Below are 5,819 nucleotides of genomic sequence, written 5' to 3' on the forward strand. Positions count from 1 at the left end.
CGCGGTGCAGCCGCCCGTCCGTGTCGTCACGGAGCCCGCCCGGCACGCGGCCGTAGCGCGCCCCAACGCCGTGTAGGCGGAGCCGCTTCACGGGAGCTGGGGCGGTGCTGCCCGGCCCGGAGCTGTGGGTCAGTGCGCTGTGAGGGGTTTAGCTGATCTGCCACCATTCAACCCACCAGCCTTGACCCGTGCGCCGTCGCTGGCAGAAATGGCTGCTCGCTCAGGTCTGTAACTGCTGGGGCCCGAGGTTCTTTAATTCCTGTGCTTGGGATGCCAAAGGAGAGGAATAACCCTTGCCCCAAGCCTGCAGGGTGGCTGCGGAGCAGGAACCGGTAGCTGTGTGGTCACAGAGATGCTCGGGCCCGCACGGAGACGGCACAGCGGCTGGAGAGGATGGCGTGGTGTGAGGTGACTGTGGAGAGGTGCTCAGTTAAACCAGGCGTTCCATGGAGGTCAGCCTCTGAGGCCAGAGTTTATTCTTCACAACAAGGAACGGTGAGTAGATCTCACCTCCTTGCTGCTGTGTTGCCAAAGGAGCACTTGTCCACTGGATAGTCGCACCAGCTAGGAAGAAGAATAGAGGCAAAAGGTCATAATCCCATAGGCTGATGGGGAAAAGAGGAGCTGACCCGCTTACTTGCTGGTTGTATGAATACATGGTGGTTAACTGTTATTACATGGGGCTATTATAAGCAATAAATTCCGTCAAAGCAGTTTTGTGGGCACAGTACTGAAGTAAAGTTTGTCCCAATAGTCTCACAAACAAATAATTAATTTACTCAGCAATATAATGGGGTTTGTCTAGCTATAAAAACTGTTGAATTTTGGCTGCTATTTGAAACATACTGTGTTTCAAATGTCCACAAAAGAATTGAAGTATTTTGATGGAAAAGTCAACCTCTCTAGAGGAGGAAGAATGAGTCTCATAGGTTTAATGACCTCCTTTCTCTTTTCTTCAAGTTCCATGTCACTGAAGGCATCTTTCTTCATTTAAGAAAAGTCATAGCAGAATAATCACGAAGTTCACCTCTCGCTGGTTTAGGGTTATGCAAGTGATGACTTGCATTTCATCTTGCTGTGGCATGACACAAACGGAACTTGTAAGATGAGATCCTTGGCCAAAGTAAACCCAGAACATGGCAGCTTTTCTAACTGTGTGGCAAGAGTGTGAGGCTCACAGGATGTATACAGCCAATATATATCTGAAACAATCTTGCAACACTTTATGTAATTGCAGTAACTTGCATCATCGTTCAGAGGTGGAGTTGCAGTAAAACTAGACAGGCCTGGAATCACGAACCTGATGTGCTAGTCCGGCATTCCATTAACCTTGTAATGCAATGAGAATAATGCAATTCCTGACAAATACAGCCGTTGTATTCTGGTACTTTCTCACACGTTCTTAATAACTACTGAATTTGGCTTCAAATATAACAAAGTTATATTCACGTTATCTCCATAGAGTTGTGACACAGGTAAGCATCAGAGCACAAGAGGAAGGAGTTTTTGGGTGTAATGTGTTTTGAAATCAGAATGGAAAGATTTAAATACCAAAGTCAATGCTCACAAGGTGCTTCATTACACATACATGCGTAGGAATGCCTTTCACTGTATTTTTTTTTTTTTTACTTTGAGTGCCACATGTGTAGCTGATAAAAAATAAAGCAATAGCATTTGATATATACAATAGGATACAACAATGGCAGACCAGCAAAACCAAGAGAACATGCTACAGTAGGAGTTTCTGCTCACAGAAAAAAGGAGCATCTTCATTTTAGAATAGTATTTAATATAGCCTTAAGGCAGACCAAAAAAAAACTGAATTTAACAGAAAATAAATATCATCCCCCACAATTATATTGGTATTGATAGAGTAAACCTCTCTGAAGCTAGTGATTGTAAAAACCAGTGCTTTATATGGCTTCAAACTATAACACAAGTATGTTTTGAAAGCCTAAATAAACACATGAAACACATAAAAACACATGAAACACATAAAAGAACTGTCAGACACCTGGGAGAAGTTGTCCTTGCACATTGTTCAGCAGAGATGTGTCTGAGTAGGCATGATTGAGAAGCAGAAGGAAGTGCCAGAGAAACGGAGGAAAAAGGCATGAAAATACAAAGATTATTAAAGTGACTCCGGAAAAAGCTGGGGTGGGTGAGTTTACAGTTAGGCACCTGCCACAGCTGCAGGTAAACCACAAAGACTTGCAGGTCATTCGTTGCCTATTCTGTTTGCACAACAGTGTAAAGCCTCTTAATCATTACCTTTACACTCTGCATGCATACTTGTACTCAACATTATTTTGGTTGTCTTTTTCTCAAGGTTACAGTGTGTTGGCTACAAAATACTATTGGGGGCTGAAGTGTAACCTCATCTCTTCTAAATTAGCCCTAAACCACAGAACTAATAAATACTGAAACTCGCTAAAGGCCTTTTTCAGGAAAATGTTCTGTGGGACATGGTTCACAAACACTGTCCATATTAATTCCTGTTATGTACTCCATATAATAGGTCTAGATTAATTTCAATATGTATTACAAATGGCAGCTACAATCAAATCTGAATATGAAGCACCTATAAACACGTTGAAAACAGCTGCTGTTGTAGGTCTTTACTGTAGAAAAGATGCATATAGCTATGTAGCCTAAGAAAAGAGAAAACCCTGTGGCCATTTTACTGGCTGCTTCACAGTGAGAAGCAAAAATCCTAGACCTTGAACATCTGGTGATTGTCAGCTAGTCGCTTCTGCTAAAAGATAGGCCAGACCAAGTGTAAAATATATCCAAGAATTCACCTCTTTTCATTAACCCTTAACTCCTACACCCTTTAGCATGAGAATAGTGCCCTACAGCATAGTTCTTGCATGGTTTTGGATGCTCTAAATGTTTCTGTTACTGACACATTTTTATAACTGCACTTCTGTTACTCCAGGTCTTCGTTTCTGAGGGAATTTTTAAGCAATTAACATTCTTTGTCATTTTATAATAGACAAACCATAGTTATCATACTTGGTAACATACTTCCTCCTTCTCTAATGTGCTGTATGCATACGTGGAATGTTTCTGTTAAATAGGCACACTGGGAAGGCTTTACCTCTGGTGAACGTGGTAAACCTCAGGATCCTGGTAACCCTGCAGCATTTCCTAAAAGTGTCTTCAGAAAAGCAGACAGAGTCTCTCTTTCACTTTGTATTTATTACTCTGAATCACTAGCAGTTGCTTTTATCTGTTTAGCAATTTCTCTCATTTATAGCTCTGAACTACTCTCAGGTGAATCTTAAAAACAAAAGGTGTTTGAGCAACATAATTGTGATAAACAAATTTACCTTTAAAGTTAAAATTAAGAGGAAATCTAACCTGATTTTTAATACACACTTTTGCATGGGAAGGTGCAAGAATCCAAGCAACCACTATTCCTGGGCACACATATGCCTCATGAAGACATTGTCATTCCAGCCCTCTTTTATTTTATGACCAGTTTAAGCTGAACTTGTTAAGAAATTGTTAGTTATTAGGTACCCCACATAGGATTGTCTTGCGTATTGTATTTTTCAGGATAGCATGTAGCCCGTATCTATCAAATAGTTTTCATGTATGATTTCAAGAATGTCTCTTAGATCATGGGAGATACTAGGCACACTTTTAAGACCTGGTTTAGTATGTCAAGGATGTTGTCTGGGAAGCTAGGGACCAGGTTAGGAAAGCTAAGGCCCAGTTATAATTAAACTTGACTAGGGTTGTTAAGGATGACAGGAAGGGATTCTGTAGGTATGTAGCGAACAAAAGACAGACTAGGGACAACATAGGCCCTCTCTGGAAGCTATCAGGAGAAGTGGCTGCCCTGGATTTAGAGAAGGCTGAGGTTCTCAATGACTTCTTTGCCTCGGTCTTCACTGGCAAAGGCTCTGACCACACCACCCAAGTCTTGGAAGGCAGATGCAGGGACTGTGAGAATGAAGACCTTGGGCCCACTGTAGGAGAGGATCTGGTTCGAGACCATCTTAAGAACCTGAACGTACAGAAGTCCATGGGACCTGATGAAATCCATCCACGGGTCCTGAAGGAGCTGGCGAATGAAGTTGCGAAGCCGCTGGCCATCATATTTGAGAAATCATGGCAGTCAGGTGAAGTTCCTGATGACTGGAAAAAGGGAAATATAACCCCCATTTTCAAGAAGGGGAAAATGGATGACCCGGGGAATTACAGACCAGTCAGTGTCACCTCTGTGCCTGGCAAAATCTTGGAGCAGATTCTCCTGGAAGGCATGCTAAGGCACATGAAAATCAACAAGGTGCTTGGTGACAGCCAGCACGGCCTCAGTAAGGGGAAATCCTGCCTGACCAATTTGGTGGCCTTCTGTGATGGGGCTACAGAACTGATGGACAGGGGTAGAGCAGCTGATGTCATCTACCTGGACTTGTGTAAAGCGTTCGACACTGTCCCACACAACATCCTTGTCTCTAAATTGGAGAGACATCAATTTGATAGGTGGACCACTCGGTGGATAAAGAACTGGCTGGATGGCTGCACACAAAGAGTTGTGGTCAATGGCTCAGTGTCCAGCTGGAGACCAGTAATGAGTGGTGTCCCTCAGGGATTGGTGTTGGGACCGGTCTTGTTTAACATCTTTGTCTCTTACATGGACAGTGGGATTGAGTGCGCCCTCAGCAGGTTTGCCAATGACACCAAGCTGTTGATAACCCTGGAGGGAAGGAATGCCATCCAGAGGGACCTCGACACACTTGTGAGGTGGGCTGATGCCAACCTTATGAAGTTTAACCATGACAAGTGCAAGGTCCTGCACCTGGGTCGGAGCAATCCCAGGCAGAGCTACAGGTTGGGCAGAGAAGAGATTCAGAGCAGCCCTGCCGAGAAGGACTTGGGGGTGTTGGTCGATGAGAAAATGAACATGAGCCGGCTTCAGTGTGAGCTCGCAGCCCAGAAAGCCAACCGTATCCTGGGCTGCATCAAGAGAAGCGTGACCAGCAGGTCAAAGGAGGTGATCCTGCCCCTCTACTCTGCTCTTGTGAGACCTCACCTGGAGTATTGTGTGCAGTTCTGGTGTCCTCAACATAAAAAGGACATGGAACTGTTGGAACAAGTCCAGAGGAGGACCACGAGGATGATCAAGGGACTGGAGCACCTCCTGTATGAAGATAGGCTGAGAAAGTTGGGGCTGTTCAGTCTGGAGTAGAGAAGGCTGTGTGGAGACCTCATAGCAGCCTTCCAGTATCTGAAGGGGGCCTATAGGGATGCTGGGGATGGACTATTAGGGACTGTAATGACAGGACAAGGGGTAACGGGTTAAAACTTAAACAGGGGAAGTTTAGATTGGATATAAGAAGGGAATTCTTTCCTGTGAGGGTGGTGAGGCACTGGAATGGGTTGCCCAGGGAGGTTGTGAATGCTCCATCCCTGGCAGCATTCAAGGCCAGGCTGGACAGAGCCTTGAGCGACATGATTTAGTGTGAGGTAGCCCTGCCCATGGCAGGGGGGTTGGAACTAGATGATTTTAAGGTCCTTTCCAATCCTAACTATTCTGTGATTCTATGATTCTATGTCACTCTTGCCAAACCTCCAAGTGATGAACACATTTTGTAACAGCAATGCCCAATGTTCTGCTTTGGCTGACGCGTGAGAGAATGGTACGGGTAAAGGGCTTCAAGTGGCCAAGACTTCTGGAAGTTGAAAGTTTTTTTTGACTTAAGAAAATGAACTATGACTTGTGTCATGTTTACTGTGAAACAGAGATGCCAAGGTCTTGCAAGAAGAGGAAGTACAATGGTGATTTCACAGGCTATCCATTAGTGATA

This window comes from Pezoporus occidentalis, unplaced genomic scaffold, assembly GCF_034315485.1.
Source record: "Pezoporus occidentalis ecotype Australia unplaced genomic scaffold, CSIRO_AGI_Poc_V1 ctg1, whole genome shotgun sequence".
Taxonomy (NCBI): domain Eukaryota; kingdom Metazoa; phylum Chordata; class Aves; order Psittaciformes; family Psittacidae; genus Pezoporus; species Pezoporus occidentalis.